Here is a 20,638-nt window from a genome sequence, read left to right as displayed (position 1 = left end):
CGCCACACCAAAGGTCAGCGAAAAAATGGCGCTGACCAAACCTCCACCGTCACGCCAACAGAAATACGCCCATACCATTCCGACCCACAAATCCACACGGCGGTCTTTCAAACGCGGTATTCCATTGGCGGTACACCCCGCCGCGGTCAAAATACACACACACATAGAAAACTCAGCCACATTGGTCACTTCGAAATACACACACCTGATACACATACTAACACCACTCCCACACACCCAACACAATATAAAACACACACCCACATCACCCACAAGCCCCTACTACCCGAAATCATTGACGAAGGCTAGAGACAGAGCACAGAATAGCGAATCCCACAACACAGAGGCACACACCACCACACGCACCACACTCATCACCACAAACGCCACCCCACACCTCAACCACATCACCCCATGGCACCCCAAAGACACCCCAGGTTCAGTGACGCCGAACTCAGGGTCATGGTGGAGGAAATAGTCAGTGTAGAGCCCCAGCTCTTCGGGGCACAGGTGCAGCACACCACAATTGCCAGGAAGATGGAGCTATGGCAAAGGATAGTGGACAGGGTCAACGCGGTGGGACAGCATCCACGCAATCGGGAGGACATCAGGAAGAGATGGAACGACCTACGGGGGAAGGTGCGTTCCATGGTATCAAGGCACAACATAGCGGTGCAGAAGACTGGCGGCGGACCCCCACCTACTCCCCCAGAATTTACCGCGTGGGAGGAGGAAGTCTTGCACATCCTGCATCCTGAGGGCCTCGCTGGAGTAGGCGGAGGAATGGACTCTGGTAAGGCAAATCTTCACTACTGCTTCCCACCCCCACCCCACCTGAATGCCATATAATACCCCCACCCTCACCCCCTCCCCCATCACACCAACCCCTAGCAAAAGCCTCACCATCACAACCCACCCATCCCAACACCAAGCCCTGCATGCGACCCCAAAGCATGGACACCCATCACCAAAGCATGCCCACTGCACACCCATATCACCCCCACAAGCCACCCTCACAAAAGCCCCCACAAGGAAATGCCTGCACATGGGGACACGGACACCCACCCATCACACGAAATGCCACACACAGAAGCAATAACCACACCCTTATACCCCTGCAGGACCCGAACGCCACCACACCGCCACGGAGGGTCCAGAGATGTCCATCCCACCCCCAGAAGAGGCCCCCAGCGATGACAGCAGCTCTGTCTCCCTGGAGCCAGACGACCAGCCCGGCCCATCGGGGACCTCTGGACAGTCGGTTCCCCACAGACAGCCACAGGCTACACCAGACCCAACCCCCTCTGGGAACACCAGCACAGCTCCCACCCAGCGGGCCCATGCCTCTGTCTCCAGGGCACGTAAATCAGCGGTGTGTCCACCACTACAGGGCACCCAGGTTGACCCACCACCCCAACAACAACAGGGACCTGGGGGCAGTGGTAGTGGGCACACCGGCCAGGGGACAGAGGCCCAGGAACGCAGGGGAACTGGGAGGGCTGCTGTGCGACAGGGGGGGGGGACAGGCCCGGGGAACCGACTCTCCAAGAGGCCCTCTCCACCATCATGGGAGCATACCACCGCTCCCAGGAGACGATGGCGACGGTACTGGCCCGGTTCCAGGAGATCCAGGAACTGCAGGAGGAACGGTACATGGGGTTCAGGGAGGAACTGAGGAACATCGGTTCCGCAATGGGGACCATCGTCCTGGCCCTTACCCAGATCGTCACCACATTGCGGGACCATGTGGCACCCCAAAGGGCCCCTGTCACTAGCCCAGGACAGGAACTGCCTAGCACCTCCGCCGGCGCTAATGGACAGGAGGCCCCCACACAACGACAGGCCACCAGAACCCCACCTCCTGCAGAAGAAGAACCACCCCGCAAGCGGAACCTGAGATCTCACAAGAAGACAGAGTAGGATTGCAAGACCCCCGCCAGCTTAAGATACCCCCTGATGTCATCCCACTGTCCACATTGTCACCCTGTCCAACCTTGAACTGCCCCTGCTCCATCCTTCCACAGGCATATGGACAATGCACCTGTGCGACTGAGAACTGGACTCTGCCATGGACATTACTCCACCCCCACCCATCCCCGCTTCCCAATCATTTACCTATATCTAGCACTTAAAATAAATCACTTATTCCACTTAAATAAACAGGAGTCTGCTTGTATTCTTAACAAATGTATTACACATAACGGTTCAATAATGTCCAGTTAGTTTGTGATGACAACATACCAATTTCAATAAGCTTTAGTCCATGGGCAAACAAAGCTGAAGTCAGGCAGTGGGTCATACAGCTCTGAAAAGGGAAGGGAAAGTCACAAATCAGTTAACAGGAACTGGGGGGAAACACAGACAGTGGAGACGCATGAGGCCTCAAGTAAATGTAAATTGGGGTGGCTGTTTCTTACCTGTGTGCTACTGAAAGTATTGTTGTATGACTGTATCCCTGTTGTCCGTGTCGTCCCCGTCGTCTTCCTCTTCTTCACTCTCTACAGGCTCCACAGCTGCAACAACACCACCATCTGGACCATCCTCCTGCAGAAAAGGCACCTGGCATTGCAATGCAAGATTGTGAAGCATACAGCAGGCCACGATGATCTGGCACACCTTCTTTGGTGAGTACATGAGGGATCCCCCTGTCATATGCAGGCACCTAAACCTGGCCTTCAGGACCCCGAAGGTCCTTTCTATGATCCTCCTAGTTCGCCCATGGGCCTCATTGTAGCGTTCCTCTGCCCTTGTCCTGGGATTCCTCACTGGGGTCCGTAGCCACGTCAGGTTGGGGTAACCAGAGTCACCAATTAGCCACACACGGTGTCTCTGTAGCTGTTCCATCACATAAGGGATGCTGCTATTTCGCATGACATACGCGTCATGCACTGACCCAGGGAACTTGGCATTTACATGGGAGATGTACTGGTCAGCCAAACAGACCACCTGGACATTCATCGAATGATAACTTTTTCTGTTTCGGTACACCTGCTCACTGTCCTTGGGGGGAACCAAAGCCACATGGGTCCCATCAATGGCCCCAATGATGTTGGGGATATGTCCAAGGGCATAGAAATCACCCTTCACTATAGCCAATTCGCCCACCTCAGGGAAAATAATGTAGCTCCGCATGTATTTCATCAGGGCAGACAACACTCTGGACAAAACCTTCGAAAACATAGGCTGAGACATCCCAGATGATATGGCCACCATTGTCTGAAACGACCCACTTGCCAAAAAATTGAGTACTGACAGAACCTGCACCAGAGGGGGAATCCCTGTGGGTTGGCGGATGGGGGACATCAGGTCTGGCTCCAGCTGGGCACATAGTTCATGTATAGTTGCTCTGTCAAGCCGGTATGTAAGTATGATATGTCGTTCTTCCATTTTCGACAGGTCCACCAGCGGTCGGTACACGGGAGGATTCATCCTTCTCCTCGCAAGTCCCAGCGGACGGTGCCTAGGAAGGACAACATGGAGCACACAGTCAAGCAACCCACAGGTTCGTTCACACAGCTTGCACAGTACACGAATCGCTATGCATGGAACGGCTTGTATGAGTGGCAATGCAAGGCCTAGGCCTGTGTGACGCAGTAGAAATCATGCCATGTGGGCCCTTGAAATGGCGGCTGCCTGACCTGTGAAGTGTGAAAGTGGGATGTGAGGTCACTGCGCTGGCGTGGCACACCGTGGCGGTAGGCGGTCGAAGACGGCGGCACAAAGCAGCATTGGTTAACATTGAACCCTATGGGTCTCAGGAGCCAATGACGATGTGCGCCGGCGGTCGCGGTACGCACCTCTGCGGTACGCACAGCCGCGGGCGTGACCGCCATTTTCTATCTGATTAATCACTCGAGACCTGATCATCCACAGGAGAGAACCTATACTGCAAGTGCTGCTGTGACCTCGGTCTGGGAGATACAATGGCTGCTGCGACTGGGGAAAGGGCCCCTGCCTTCACTTCCGAAGAATTGGAGAAACTTGTTGATGGGGTCCTCCCCCAGTATGCGCTACTCTACGGTCCTCCAGACCAACAGGTTAGTACACAGGGTGCACGCTGAATGGGCTATGCCTGTGTTGAGTGGGGTGTATGTAAGATGGTGGGGAGGGGAGCGAATGAGGAGTGCAACGCACGACAGATGGGAACATGTGCCACATGGCAAGGTTGGGAGGGGGGCCACTCACATCTACCATGCTGAAAAGTGATGATATTTCCTTTCCCACCCTGTACATGTCAAATAGGTCAGTGCCCATCAGAAGGTCGACATTTGGCGTGCCATCGCCAAGGACGTCCGGGCCCTGGGGGTCCACAACAGACGGGGCACCCACTGCCGAAAGAGGTGGGAGGACATCCGCCGCGGGACCAGAAAGACTGCTGAGTCTCTGCTGGGGATGGCCTCCCAACGTAGGAGGGGTGCCAGCCGCCAATTGACCCCCCTGATGTCCCGGATCCTGGCGGTGGCCTACCCCGATTTGGATGGGCGCGTGAGAACATCACAGCAGACACAAGGGGGTGAGTATCAGTACATTCTGCTATCTTTGCGCGCAGTGGAGGTGTCTGGGTGGGGGAGGAGGGCTGTGGGTAACTCAAGGCCAGAGCGCTTTCTGTAGGCTAGTCCCCTCCGTTAGCCATGGCCCTGTGCCCCCGCCCCCCACCTCTGTAGGATGCCAAGTACAGCTATCCATGGTCCGCCATCACCCATGTGTGCATTTGTCGTACATAGACCTGTAGGCCTAGTCACAAGAACTGAGTAGTGTACCCCGATTGCGCAGCGTAGTTCAGGGGGCTTCTGTGTCTGTCCTCTCCGCCAACGGTGTTGCCAATGCATGCACTCAACCTGTCTTCATTTCCCCCCCCCACCCATTTTCTTTTTCTTCATGCGCATGTGTGCATTAGCATCATCAGGCGGAGGAGAAGTGGCATCAGCGCACGAGGGAGCTGCATCTCACATGGCCCCGGAGGGCCATGCAACGGACTCGGAGTTCAGCAGTGAGACGGAGGGCGAGGGGAGCTCCACAACAGGGACCCGTGGAGACGTCAGCGACACCGACACGTCCTCGGAAGGGAGCTCCCTTGCAGTGGCGGCAACATCCGTGCCCACCGCAACTACAGGTACAGCCGCCACCCAGCGCACCAGCTTCGCCCTCCAAGCAGCCCCTCAGCGTTCGCCCCGTGCCCGCTCGCACACCAAGGCGGGCATCTCCTTCGCCCCAGGCACCTCAGGCCCTGCCCCAGTTACCCCTGCTGCCCTCAGTGAGGAGGTCATTGACCTCCTCCGGACGCTCATTGTTGGGCAGTCTACCCTTTTGAATGCCATCCAGGGGGTGGAAAGGGAGGTGCATCTGAGCAATGCATACCTGAAGGGCATTTATTCGGGTCAGGCTGCCCATCAGCGATCGTTCAACGCTCTGGCCTCAGCACTGACGGCAGCCATTGTCCCTGTCTCCAGCCTCCCTCTTCTAACTCCCTCTACCCAGTCCCAGTCTCCTGTTCCTCAGCCTATCCCATCCACACCATCAGACCAGCCTGCACACACCTCAACACCCAAGGGCAGCTCATCCAGACATAAGCACCACAGATCCCACAAGCATTCACACAAACAACATCCAGATGCAGACATGCCAACAGTCACTACCACCTCTGTGTCCCCCTCCTCCTCGTCTCCCTCCTCCCTCCCTGTGACGTCTCCACTCACACCTGCATGCACACCATCAACAGCCAGTACTTCCATCACCAGCACACCATCCATTACAGTCAGCACACGTGCAGTCACCACCCCCACTGCCATTTACACGTCCCCTGTGTCCTCTCCCACTGTGTCTGTCACCCCCTCTTCTAAACCACACAAACGCAGGCAGCCACCCACCCAACAGCCATCCACCTCACGACAGCCTCCAGCCCAAGCACCTGCACCCAAAGACAGCACACTTGACTCTCCTACAACCACATCCTCTTCCTCCACTCCCATACCCACTGCACCTACCGTTCCCATTGCTCCTAAAAAACTTTTCCTCTCCAAAATTAACCTCTTTGCATCACCTGACCCACCCCCTCCATCTGGTAAGAGTCCAAAGAGCACCTCAGCCACCCCCAGCCCTGCATCTAGTATCACCATAGTGCAGGGCTATTGGAGTCCACCAGCTCCTAGGGAAGGAACATCGGCCAGCAGCAAGGGGACAGCCAGCCCACCCCCTGGGAAGAGGACAAGAAAACGTAAGGGCCGGCGCGAAAAGCCTGAGACGGCTGCCACCACGGAGAGTGGCCTTGCCACGTCACCTGCTACATCATCTAAGGGAGGCAAGGGCCCGAGAGCTGCAGTGAAGGAGGGCAAGGGCAGCAGGGCGGAGAAGACATGCAGCAGCCGAGCGCACCAGGAGGGCCCCACCAGCCCCATACCGGGTGTGACGGATGACACCCACGGGCACAAGACTCCATCACAGGAGGGCCCCGCTACCGCAAGGTCGGAGGGCGACTAAGCGGGGAGTCTTGGCCAGGTCTGGCTCCCTTGAAAGACAGGACAAGCACCGCTGAAGAGGGCCCCGCCAAGACAGGCACCGCTGAACAGGGCCCCACCATGAAGAGCACCACTGAACAGGGCCCCGCCGTGAGGAGCACCGCTGAAGAGGGCCCCTGCCAAGACAGGCACCGCTGAACAGGGCCCCGCCGTGAAGAGCACCGCTGAAGAGGGCCCTGCCGTGAGGAGCACCGCTGAAGAGGGCCCCGCCAAGACAGGCACCGCTGAACAGGGCCCCGCCGTGAAGAGCACCGCTGAAGAGGGCCCCGCCAAGACAGGCACCGCTGAACAGGGCCCCACCGTGAGGAGCACCGCTGAAGAGGGCCCCGCCAAGACAGGCACCGCTGAACAGGGCCCCGCCGTGAAGAGCACCGCTGAAGAGGGCCCCGCCGTGAGGAGCACCGCTGAAGAGGGCCCTGCCAAGACAGGCACCGCTGAACAGGGCCCCGCCGTGAAGAGCACCGCTGAACAGGGCCCCGCCGTGAAGAGCACTGCTCCGCTGGGCCCTTCCTGTCAAGCACCGCTCCGCTGGGCCCTTCCTGTCAAGCACCGCTCCGCTGGGCCCTTCATCTCAAGCACCGCTCTGCTGGGCCCTTCATCTCAAGCACCGCTCCGCTGGGCCCTTCCTGTCAAGCACCGCTCTGCTGGGCCCTTCCTGTCAAGCACCGCTCCTCTGGGCCCTTCCTGTCAAGCACCGCTCCGGTGGGCCCTTCCTGTCAAGCACCGCTCCGCTGGGCCCTTCCTGTCAAGCACCGCTCCGCTGGGCCCTTCATCTCAAGCACCGCTCCGCTGGGCCCTTCATCTCAAGCACCGCTCCGCTGGGCCCTTCAGCTTAAGCACCGCTCCGCTGGGCCCTTCCTGTCAAGCACCGCTCCGCTGGGCCCTTCTTGTCAAGCACCGCTCCGCTGGGCCCTTCCTGTCAAGCACCGCTCCGCTGGGCCCTTCATCTCAAGCACTGCTCCGCTGGGCCCTTCATCTCAAGCACAGCTCCGCTGGGCCCTTCATCTCAAGCACCGCTCCGCTGGGCCCATCCTGTCAAGCACCGCTCCTCTGGGCCCTTCCTGTCAAGCACCGCTCCGCTGGGCCCTTCCTGTCAAGCACCACTCCGCTGGGCCCTTCATCTCAAGCACCGCTCCGCTGGGCCCTTCATCTCAAGCACCGCTCCGCTGGGCCCTTCCTGTCAAGTACCGCTCCGCTGGGCCCTTCCTGTCAAGCACCGCTCCGCTGGGCCCTTCATCTCAAGCACCGCACCGCTGGGCCCTTCCTGTCAAGCACCGCTCCGCTGGGCCCTTCATCTCAAGCACCGCTCCGCTGGGCCCTTCATCTCAAGCACCGCTCCGCTGGGCCCTTCATCTCAAGCACCGCTCCGCTGGGCCCTTCATCTCAAGCACCGCTCCGCTGGGCCCTTCATCTCAAGCACCGGACCGCTGGGACCTTCCTGTCAAGCACCGCTCCGCTGGGCCCTTCCTGTCAAGCACCGCTCCGCTGGGCCCTTCATCTCAAGCACCGCTCCGCTGGGCCCTTCATCTCAAGCACCGCTCCGCTGGGCCCTTCATCTCAAGCACCGCTCCGCTGGGCCCTTCCTGTCAAGCACCGCTCCGCTGGGCCCTTCATCTCAAGCACCGCTCCGCTGGGCCCTTCATCTCAAGCACCGCTCCGCTGGGCTCTTCCTGTCAAACACCGCTCCGCTGGGCCCTTTATCTCAAGCACCGCACCGCTGGGCCCTTCCTGTCAAGCACCGCTCTTCTGGGCCCTTCCTGTCAAGCACCGCTCCGCTGGGCCCTTCATCTCAAGCACCGCTCCGCTGGGCCCTTCATCTCAAGCACCGCTCCACTGGGCCCTTCCTCTCAAGCACCGCTCCGCTGGGCCCTTCCTGTCAAGCACCGCTCCGCTGGGCCCTCCATCTCAAGCACCGCTCCGCTGGGCCCTTCCTGTCAAGCACCGCTCTGCTGGGCCCTTCCTGTCAAGCACCGCTGGTCCATTGACAGTGCCGGTTCTGTGTCGAGCAGGTGTTCACGAAGCACTCTGGGCACCATGCCTCCTCCAATACCAGTGGAGTCGGTTATCCATCTGATGGACTGTGGCTTTGCACTCCCCAGGATGGTACAGTGGGCATGGAGGCCCCTCGTGGATCTGGCGTCGTGGACTCATGTGGCTGAGGTGCCCCCCTTTCCCTTCCCCCTGAGGTGCCTGTTGTTTTCTCATCTGATGCCCCAGCAGTGTTCTCTCCAATGGTTTCCGGTCTCCTGTGTGGGCTTTGCCCATGTGTTTGTACACATTGGCCCACGGACTATGGATATTGAACGGACTGTGCAGGACTTATTGACTATGTTTATACTTTGCACTATGTTCATTATTTCTTTTGTATATTTCATATGGCATATTTACCATGACTTAAATGAACCTATTTTATACACAAATTTTAAACTTCATTTGAATTATGTCTTTGCATTCTTCCGGGGGTTTTGGGGGGTGTCACTCTGACTTGTTGCTCTGCATTGGTGTGTAGGTATTGGGGGGGGGGTTAAGGGGGTGGGTGTATCGCGTATGTGTGTGCCCGTAAGCTTTCCTCCTCCTCCCTCCCCTGTGTCGTAGGTGCAGTACTCACCGTTGCCGTCTGAGCCGGCGTTCGTACTCCTGGTAGATGAGCAGGTAGACAATAGCCGGTAGGATGTGTAATTCGGGCTCCATGCTGTCCTCCTTCCTCGCGGAGTGTGTATAGGTGAGCGTTCTCCTGGTCGTAGTCTGTTTCTGCCGTGTTTTTATCGGCGGGGCTCCCGCCCCGGAAAAGGTGGCAGATTGGTGAGTTGTGATAGGGTGGGCGGTACATTGTCTGCCTCCTGCCTGTTGGCGGTGACCGCCGCGCTGTTTGTCGGTCCCGCCGTGGCAGTCGGAGTGTTAATGTGGCGGCCTGTGTTGGCGGTTCCCGCCAGGGTCAGAATTCCATTTTTTGGACCGCCGGCCTGTTGGCGGGTTGGCCTCCGCTTTATCACGGACCGCCAGGGTTAGAATGACCCCCTAAGTCACTTAATGGCAAACAACGTAGAGATTCATACATGTGTCTGACTTGTTCAATGGTATAAGATCACAGAAAATGATGATGTATTGACATTCCCACAATATGGCACATTTCATTTGCAAATTTTTAAGGAGAGTGTTATACGAAGTTAATCCACCATCTAGACCTGCACAGTGTGAAGTACTTAATGCTTGGGAATGTCCTGCTCATTCAAAAGATAGAGAGAAATATCAAGGTAATGTAAAGAAAGCAGCATATATTTATGAAGATAGTAGATAGGACGCTGACCAGAAGTGATGGAGAATAGACATGACAGAGGGAGTAAAGCTGTATCCAGCTCTGACTACTTATCAGCTGAGGGAGAGGGAAAAAGCAAAACAACACGAAAACCAAAAGAAAGGAAACCAGGGGGGCCTGATGACATGAGTTTGGATAGTGATAGAGATTCTGGAGATAGTCTTGTGGACGTGTTACTTTCAGAGTGTCTACCACCTTATAATGATAATAGAGATAAGAATGGAAGTCAGAATATTGGTGATTGTGGTCCAGTTGCTATTGCTACTGTCCCAACAAATTTGACCCCTAGCCCGGTGGGAGTACCTTCTACTGGGGCAGCTTGTGGGTCTTGGGGAGAAGGACAGGGAAAATGTATTGCCCTTGACCCTGCAGTGAGTATTGTGGATGTCCTTACAGTTCCAGTCACTATTGATCCGGTGGTTCCTATGTACAAGACAGAAAGTTCTGGGAGAAATATATATAATCTGAATGTACCTGTAGACGCTGAAAAGCAGAGTGGAGTCTCCAATGTTTTGAGTGTCAAAGATTTTGTTACTTTAATTCCAACTCATGCTAGTACTTCATGTGGGGCAAGTGCAGATACGAAATGAACATGTCAGGATGTGCTTCTATTGGGTCAAATCAAAAGATGCCTTTGCATACTATTCCTGTCTGGAAACCATCTTTGGGTCAGGGAAATGAGTTCACTCCAAAGATTCCTGTGGTTACACGATCCAATAGTGCCAAGGAAATAGATGAATGAGTACAATTCTTTAATGAAACACTCCATCTAAGGAGAGTCTGAATACAGAGGTGAGTGAGGGGACGCTTCCATCACCCCTTGGGAGAGAATTTTAGATGTGACTAAATTATTGGCAGAACTGAACATGATGATTGTTGGAAATCTTGGAGAGGCTATATACAAGAAGATGAGCTTGCTTTCTTATGTAGGAACATTACCAAAAGAGCATGCCAAGTGCATGATAAGTTGGCAGAATTGGCACAGAAGTATAAGGTAGATTTGAATAAAACAAAAAGCTTGCAAAGAAGTTATCGGGTGTGCTTTAGTAACAGAGATATTTCTGAGATGAGGACACCAGGATTATAGACCCAGATTAAGGAACTGGTTCATAACATTAAGAAATGGAATGAATTGGATAAATGGGAAACCTAACTGGTGAAAAAGAAAGAAGTGAAGAAACCCCCTGGTGAACCACCTCCGGTTGGAGCAGATGGAACTGTAGAATTGTTCTCTTTGAGAGAGGTACCTGATTGGGGTTATGGACATGTGCCATAGAGTAGGAGTGACCTTGCATCATTTACCAATGATTTCCCAAAATTGTGAGAGAAGCCAATAGAATGGTATAAACAGGTTGAAAGGTTTGTAAAGATTTCTCTGGTGGGTTGATCTTAACACTTTGTTTGACATTGTCATTCTGAGTGATTTGTGGGGAGAATGAACAATAGCTATTCACTGGCCTGAGAAGGAACCACCTAGGAATCTGGTAACCAAGGGTCTCTAACGATTGGTTATGCAGAAGTATCAGGAGGTCCTAATGTTTCTGAAAGGGAAGGGGCCCCCTCAGGATGTTGATTGGGTTAAAATTGACAGGGCAATTAAAGAACCAAAGGAGATGATACATGCCTATTATAAGAGATTGCTACAGACATTCAAACAGTATAGTGGTATGGAGACTCTAGAGGCAAAATATATGGGACATTTTGTGTCAAGGTTTGTGACAGGTCAGAATTTAGTTTGATGATCCAGCAGCGTTTGATTTGTTGGTAGAATAAGTCCATTGATAAGATTTTGTGTTATGCTAACTACTGCCATGATGAAATAGAAAAGAAGCAGAAAAAGCTCAAAGAGAAGTTGATGCTTGCTCAGATTAAAGCATCTCAGAGAACTAGCCACATGCCTGTAGCTGTGATTAATGCAGGATCAATGCAAGATATATATCAACAATTACAAAATCCAACACAATGGAGAGGTTGAGGTGTCCCAATAGATCCTAATACAGAAATGGATGTAAATAGTTTGGAGAGGTGAACCCCATGTCATGTTGTTAACAAACTGGGACATTGGAAGCAGGAATATCAATTAAATCCTGCTAATCAAGCTCAAAAGGCAGGGTTTGTACTTTCACAGAATAATAACTTTAATCAGATGCAGGGAGTTCAAAGAACTAGAAGTCAACTTTTAATGTGCCCCAAGCACCAATCATGTAAGTCCCTCAATTTCCAATGCCACAGTAACATGCTCCTGGCATACGTCATCATCCAAATAAAGGTCTGAGGATGAATGCAAATGAAATGCAGAATGGAAATCCATTCCAGCAATATCCGTTGTTTGATATGGATGAAGCAAATGTGCCAATCAGTTAGCCTGACGGTTTCTGAAAGGGGAAGTACACTGCATACTTGGTGCAGCCCTAAAGGTAGACCAGAGTCAACTACTATTTATAGAGTGTGAAGTGGATGGCCACCTTGTGTTAATTTTGGTTGACGCTGGTGCTACCCGTTCTACTCTGAGAGCAGTACACATCCCAAACATACCCCTCTCAAGAAAAACAATCCAAGTTGTTGGCGTTCAGGAAAACAAGCACCAGTTCATATTATGTGACCGTAGTCCAGTGAATCTCTTAGGAAGAAATTTGTTTTCAAAATTAAATTCTCACAATGACAATGCTGACTTTAGGTTGATGAAAACCGAGGCATACTGCATATTACTGACTCTGTTAGCAGTCGATGATCTGCACTTTGATTTGAGAGACACTGTTAAGCATGAAGTGTGAGATTTTTTAGGCAATGAAATCGGACTGATTAAAGGTGTGGAACCTGTCCAAATCACTGTCAAAACAAATGTTGAGTCTCCAAAGACTCTGCAATATAATTTGACCCCTAAGACAATTACTGCTATAACTCCTGTAATCAAATTGATGATTCAGCAGGGAATTCTGAAGGAGATATTTGGAAGTCCTTGTAACTCTCCCATCATGGGTCTTCAAAACCCAAATGGAAAGTACAGGATTGTACAAGATTTGAGAAAAGTAAACAATCTTGTTGTTCCCTGTTTGCCCTGTGATACCGAAACCAGCTGTGATATTATTTCGAATTCCATATGAGGCTGAATGGTTCACTATCATTGACCTGTATCAGGCCTTCTTTCAATATCACTGCATGAGGACAGTTAGTCCCGGATTCAAGAAGGTTTAGCACCGTGTTTGCACCATTAATTTTTTACGCAAAAGCAATGCTAACTTATCGGCATATTTAGATTTCGAGCATCACATTTGTTTACTTAGTGTCATTTTTTGGGAACGCCAACACACCTTGCATTGTTTAACAACAATGATATGCAAGGTACGCTTTCCCTCCTAAAAAATGGCCCTATCTCGCTAGCGTTAAATTTGGAGCCCGATGGAAAAACGATGCACATGAAGGACCGGCTCTAAAAAATGACGCCAAGTCCTGTTAACGTCAAGATTTTGATGCCTGGTCCGATCAGGCATTAAAATGAGACCCAAACACTACCACTTAAGTGAAACACACAGCAGGAGCCTTGGAAAGCAACTGGACACCATGGAGGTGTTATTCCTAAAGCTTGGCACCTGTAGAAGATGACAGCAATGACTCTAAGTGCTACCAGTACCACAGCAGCAACCGTAAACACCACCACAGCAGCCACAAACGCAGCATAGAAGAGGGAAGAGGATCTTTCGCAGGCGTGCAAGCACCCTGGCCCTCAGGGAAGAAGAGGTCATCAGAATCTACTATCTGAGGTGGGAGTCCATTGTACGCTTTCTCCACCACATTGTGCCAGACATCCCAGCAAGAGGGTGGAGTCACACAGCATTTCCACCCTTGACCAAACTCCTGGCTGTCCTCCACTTGCTGGCATCAGGTTCATTTGAGGTGACTGTTGTACAAGTGGGTGGGATCTCCCAACTATCCCTCTCGGTCTTCCTTACCAAGGTTCTGGATGCCATAATCAGATTGACATCCTACCACATCTGGTTCCCCAAAACCCTGGAACTGCAGCAGGAGACAATGCAAGGTTTCTCCCAGATTGCTGCCTCCCGTTAAGTGCTGGGTGCAATGGACTGCACCCATGTCTAACTTGTCCCTCCTGTAGCAATTGAACACCTCTACAGGAACTGTAAACATACCAACTCCATCAATGTACAGGCCATTGTGGACCACAGTGGAATTATCACAAACATCCTTGCAAAATATCCCAGAAGCGACCATGATGCTTAAATCTTCAGGCACTCCACTATAAACCAACAATTCCAGGATAGACAATATGGAAATGGCCTACTTGTAGGTAAGATACCATACAAATCATAAGACACACAACATAGCAATCTTCTAGTACAAACAATGCAAATGCAACATCAAACATACATGGACAGAGAAACACAGATATATAGACCACAAGACATAAGGCACATGCCACAGTACACTGCATACAATGCAAGTCACCCTCACATACGCCCATATCTACAAGTCCCTGTTGCCACCAGAGTGGTCCTATCACCATCTACATATCACCTAAATATAATAGATATACTCATTGGGTACAACTTTCTCTTCTGTGGTGCATAGTGCTGCACAGATTGAAATACAATATCACCATCAATGAAAACATGTGCAGGAATGGACACCTCACAGCACACCAACAAATATACCGGTAAATCACAAATCTCCATACCATGATACAAGGGTACCAACAATGGACTGTGCCAGATGTACTAATTACAATGTACAGTGAGAGGCCAGAAATGTGCATGAATGAAGATACATTGAACTTATCAGGTCTCGACTCCTGAGGCAGGGCGGAGCATGCCCCATCCTATCCCACAGCTGTCTGAAAAATCATGCGTACATCACAATTCATCCCATATAACTATCCCACACAGGGCATATGAACCTCATGCACATACGTGTGCCAGCCAGCAATTGCCAACAACACTTTTTGCAAGAGAGTTATTTCTAGGGCAAAGGGGTGGGATTCACTTGCAACGCACAGAGCCCTACATTTGTTACATGGCATACAACACATAAAATGGGTACACATGTCTACTACATCACTCTTCCGCAGGTCTAAAGTGAAGGCACTAAGGGCCACATGTCAGAAAAGTTGGACAGCATCTAAAGCAGTGCTACTTCACTTGGGCACTTTAACACTCCCCTACACACAACATTTGTGTGCTGTAGTCAATATATGGTGCACCATGGCGCAGAGTAGGTACAATTATATCAACATGATGGATGCTATTAATGTACTGTGTAGGATAAATGCCAAATGTATGGTGCACATCCTGCACAGTACATAGGGCCATATTTAAAGCAATGATGTGCCCCATACTAATGCCTGCTCTGTGCAGGTGCCAAAAGTATCAGATAAAAAATATTTTCTGGAACCTCTCCAATTCCTCTGCACCATTTTAGCTTTAGCGCAATGGGGAAACACACCCCGTGCATTCATGATGCTTTGCACAGGCATAATGTGTTGTTAAGATGTTGCACTGCATGGGTAGTAGCAGCTTGTAAACATGACACAACAGTGTCTTAAAAAATGAGACTAATGTGGTGGAAGGAGGTTCTAGGACCTTGTAAATTTGGTCCCCTGGCCCAAATATAGAGACAACCCCACACAACTGGCATGGGTGAACTGTCAGAAAAAAAATCCAATTACAATCACCATGTAACTAAGCCACAACTCATGATCGGAAAGTGCCCACCACAGACCAATGCAACGATACATCCAAAGAAGAACACAGACAATACCACATGTACCTCTTATACACCACTCCTCTCAAATCAAATATGGGCCGTAGCACCTAGCAATTAACTAATGGGAATGATTTACATGTTCTCACATTTCTCTGCAGCTGACCAAGGTTACAGCATCCAGCCATGGGTCATGACACATTTTGGAAATCCTACAAAGGATGCAGAGCGGGCCCACAATTAAGCCCCATAAGGACCATAAATGTTGTAGAGCGGACATTTGCCCTCCTTAAATCAAGGTTCAGGTGCCTACATCTTACAGGAGGAGGTCAGCTATATGCACCACACCTTGTCTTCCAATTTATCCTTGTATGTGCCATTTTGTACAGTATTCGTCTACGCACACATGTCCCGTGGGATAACCAAGTAGATGCCCCCAATGAGGAGGATAACAACAATGTGTATAACTGGAGGAGGGGGGAAACAAAACACTGCTGCTGGAGTACGCAGAAGAGAACTAATTGTGCAAATCTTTTTCACATAGCACTGTACTTCAAGAATCACTGTGTAAACAATTCAATTAAACCATGTAAACTCAGCATGTACATGACATACTCTTTTACACCATCACATACGAATTGTAACTCGCCCATATCTCAGGGAGCATGATTACACCACAACAGTTATAAACAACTTTGGGACATTGTCCCTGATTTAAGAGTGCCTACTGAATCCTTGTGCAATGTTAGTGTCAAACAACTTACGCTAATGTTACCCAACTTAGCAAATATCTAAGTAGCAGAAACTCAAAGTGGTGCACGTAAGGCATTGTGCCACTTTGTAAAACCTTGTGCCACAAAATGTCTGTGACAGGCATTAAGATTGCAAGGGGGGTGTACAGCTGGTAGATAGAGATCCAAAATGGTACAGCGGAATCTCCCAAAAACAACTGTGCCATATATTGCTGCTTCATTTGACACCTGCTCAGAGCAGCTGTTTAAATGGGACACACCATTGGTACCAAAGGGACCCTGAATACTGTTCTTGGCCAGGGCCTAAATCTTCGCTTGAACCCTCAACACTACATCAATTGTGTCAATCACATCATACGCTATTACCCCCTACTCTGTCCATGGTGTGGAGTCTATAAAAGATGGCACACACATGGTTGTGGTAGGGGGACGCTAGGGGGAAAGAAAAGTGGCCCTGCACCGGCTTCTGCACCATCTTACCTTAATCTGCACCATAGTCAGGAACGATAAACAACTTAATAATTCACTACCGCATGAATTTGTTGGTGGAATTTAGGCATTGTCTGTAGCTAATGCATTTTACATTGTCACACACATATCACACAAGTGTGTTGCTTGACATATGCCTGTAGCATTCCAGGAAATATGTGTGAAGACTGCTGTACAGATGTATGGGCTAGGGAGAAAAAGGCTAGCTAGTACTTACAATGTCAGTGTGTCTGCTAGGTAACCTAGCTAAGTCTGAATGACAATATCACACGAGCACTGAGAACGTACTTCCCAGGTCCACTCACAAGTATTAGCAAGAGAGTGACATACAGGGACCAATACACACAAATGTTTAGGCGTATCACACCCAATCAACTTGGAATGTGCATGTAAATCAAGCAATGTACTAACAAGTCACACACCTTTTCCAAATTGTATGTGTGAAGAATAACATAGAAAGCTTGATTGTGTCATTCCCTCTACTTATAGATGACATGAGCAATCACAGTACCAAAATACACTCATTGTGAATGTTACATAGGATAAGGAAAGCAAATGTGAGCATATGACCATGTATGAAATATGATGTGAAGCCACAGTAGAACAGTTGTGAGAGAAGTTGGAAGACTTGGATGGCTGGTCCTGCTGAAATGATGCATGACTACTAGCGGTAATTCTAAAAACAAAGGGTCCAGCCATGGACCTGTTTGTGGACAAACTCATCCTGAAAGCTGCAAACACTTGGACTCCTAAAAATCTTTTAGGTGGAGGGAGCTCACCGTATCCCAGGTGCACCATGAAAGCATGGAAATCACCCTCGTCCCGTCATAGCAAGACTTATAAACGTCCAATTCCGGGACTTAGGGCCAGATGCAGGAAACAAATAGCGAGTCGCAAACGGCAAAAATTGCCGATTGCGACTCGCTATTCGCGTTTCCCAATGCTGAAATGCATATTGCGAGTCGGTACCGACTCGCAATATGCATTTCAGAATCGCAAATAGGAAGGGGTGTTCCCTTCCTATTTGTGATTCTGAGTGGTATGCAATACCATTTGCGACCGCATATGCGGTCGCAAATGGTGTCGCAGTTACCATCCACTTGAAGTGGATGGTAATCCACTCGCAAATAGGAAGGGGTCCCCATGGGACCCCTTCCACTTTGTGAATGGACCCACAAATATTTTTTCAGGGTAGGTAGTGGTCCAAGGGACCACTACCTGCCCTGAAAAAAAACCGAAACTAAAGGTTTCGTTTTTTTTTTTAAGTGCAGCTCGTTTTCCTTTAAGGAAAACGGGCTACACTTAAAAAAAAAAAAAACTGCTTTATTTAAAGCAGTCACGAATATGGAGATCTGCTGACGACAGCAGGCCTCCATGTTTGCGAGTGCCTAGACTCGCTATGGGGCCGCAATTAGCGACCCACCTCATGAATATTAATGAGGTGGGTCATTGCGACCCCATAGCGAGTCGCAGATGGTGTCTGAGACACATTACTGCATACCAATTTGCGAGTCGCAGGGACTCGCAATTTGCAAGTCGCAAATTAGCATTTTGCTACATCTGGCCCTTAGTCACCAAGTAACTCGCTGTGCCCCTCCATTGCATGTAGGTAAAGCTCGGGTTACCTTTGTCTCCAATTTCTGTCACTGGGTCTAGAGGATGCACCACGGTTTTTCTCTAAGTGAAGAAGGCTCTGAAGGAACGGGATCACAAGTTAACAATGACTTATGCAGCTCACTTTTTATCAAGTTCAGAAGATGATCGTGATTAGCTAGATTGCATGTCAAGTGGCTGGAGGGTCAAGACACTGCAATCGCCCTGAGAGGCGCTAGGGTGGTGGCATGGCAAAGGAGAATAGTGAAACACTTAAAGTGGAGGTGAGGGTCAAAACATATAACACCTAGCCTGGGGCAAAATCCTGATCACCTGAATGGATCTTGGGACCCATGGGACTCGTAGGAACATAAATGTGTCAATGGATATGCACCCAAAGCATCTTGTGGGTAGGCTGGGAGCAGGCTGCGGTGGTCCTAAATCGGTAATTGGTAGCAAGATTGAGACAGAGGATCTGAGACACCAACCTGATAAAGACATTTCATTAAGGGGCTGGGTGGGAGCCAGAAGGCAGACACATTCTAGTTAGCTGTCTGTTTGGTTGGGGCAAAAGGCGCTATGTGGGCGGTGGGCGGTTTGGAATCTGCAGAGCAGTGTAGAAGGAAGTGGTGAGTGATGATTGCAGAGGGGTAATTGGATAGTTGTTGTAGTTAATGTTCAGGCAAGATACTCATGGCCAGTCAACATAGCTGAGGCACATAGCATAGTCACTCTCACAGTCTCACAGCTTATAGCCGGCACCCCGTGTGTGGTCCTTTAACCATAGTGTGGGATGTCCAAAGTAGGTATGTCAACCCTAAGGATAATATCCTGGAATGTCATTGGCCTAGGTGACAAAGTCAAATGAGAAGTGGTATCCAGTAATTCAAACCAGATTCCCCTAAGATGGTTCTCCTAAAGACACTCACCTCCTAGGTAATAAGTGTAATGCCCTTCATCATTAGGAAAATTAAAAGGCTGCTAATGTGGGCCATACCACCTCCTCTAGAGGAACAGTAATGTTTGTGAGGAGAATGCTACTCCTGGTCATTTGGCAAATATGGCTTGGTCCGCTGGTTCCCAATGTGGTGCTCTCTGGGACCTGGGGAGAGGGGCATCTTAAACATACCTTCTGTAGCTATCACAACATGACTTCACGTCTACCAGCCCTGACCACTCTGCTACACAGTCTTCTAGATGGTGAAGTGATCATGTGAGGGGACCTCAATGTAACGCCGAGTGATAGCATTCTCTGACATCCGCCAGGCCCCTGGACTCAGTCAGACGTCCTCACTGCCCAAGAACTGGCATATGGTGTACCCTTAACCCAGCAAGCCAAGACTTCATCCTTTTACTTGGGGGTGTGTGGTAGTCTCTCCTGAATTGATAACGTTCTCATACCGACTCACAAGCTGTTAAAAGTAATTGAGGCCACTAACGTAACCAGTGGTCTTTCTGACTATTCTCACCTGTGGCTGGTGTATGGATGGGCAGAGAGAGCAAACTCTACCTGCGTCATATTGAGCCCTTGCAACCTTAAAGAGACAAAATTTGGGAATGGATGTGTAGGAAAGTACCATCTTGCCTAGCATGTTATCCCCATTTTTTACTTGTGTGTATGTTTGTTTTTGCCTGTGTCACTGGGATCCTGCTAGCCAGGACCCCAGTGCTCATAACCTGTGCCCTGTATGTGTTCCCTGTGTGGTGCCTAACTGTATCACTGAGGCTCTGCTAACCAGAACCTCAGTGTTTATGCTCTCTCTTCTTTTTGAATTGTCACTGCAGGCTACTGACCATTTACACCAATTCTGATTGGCACACTGGAACACCCTTATAATTCCCTAGTATATGGTACCTAGGTACCCAGGGTATTGGGGTTCCAGGATATCCCTATGGGCTGCAGCATTTCTTTGGCTACCCATCGGAAGCTCAGACAATTCTTACACAGGACTGCCACTGCAGCCTGAGTGAAATAACGTCCACGTTATTTTACAGCCATTTTACACTGCACTGAAGTAACTTATAAGTCACCTATATGTCTATCCCTCACTTAGTGAAGGTTAGGTGCAAAGTTACTAAGTGTGAGGGCACCCTGGCACTAGCCAAGGTGCCCCCACATTGTTCAGGGCAATTTCCCCTGACTTTGTGAGTGCGGGGACACCATTACACGTGTGAACTACATATTGGTCATTACCTATGTGTAGCTTCACAATGGTAACTCCGAACATGGCCATGTAACATGTCTAAGATCATGGAAT

This window comes from Pleurodeles waltl, chromosome 2_1 (assembly GCF_031143425.1).
Source record: "Pleurodeles waltl isolate 20211129_DDA chromosome 2_1, aPleWal1.hap1.20221129, whole genome shotgun sequence".
Classification (NCBI taxonomy): domain Eukaryota; kingdom Metazoa; phylum Chordata; class Amphibia; order Caudata; family Salamandridae; genus Pleurodeles; species Pleurodeles waltl.
This window is presented reverse-complemented; position numbering follows the sequence as displayed.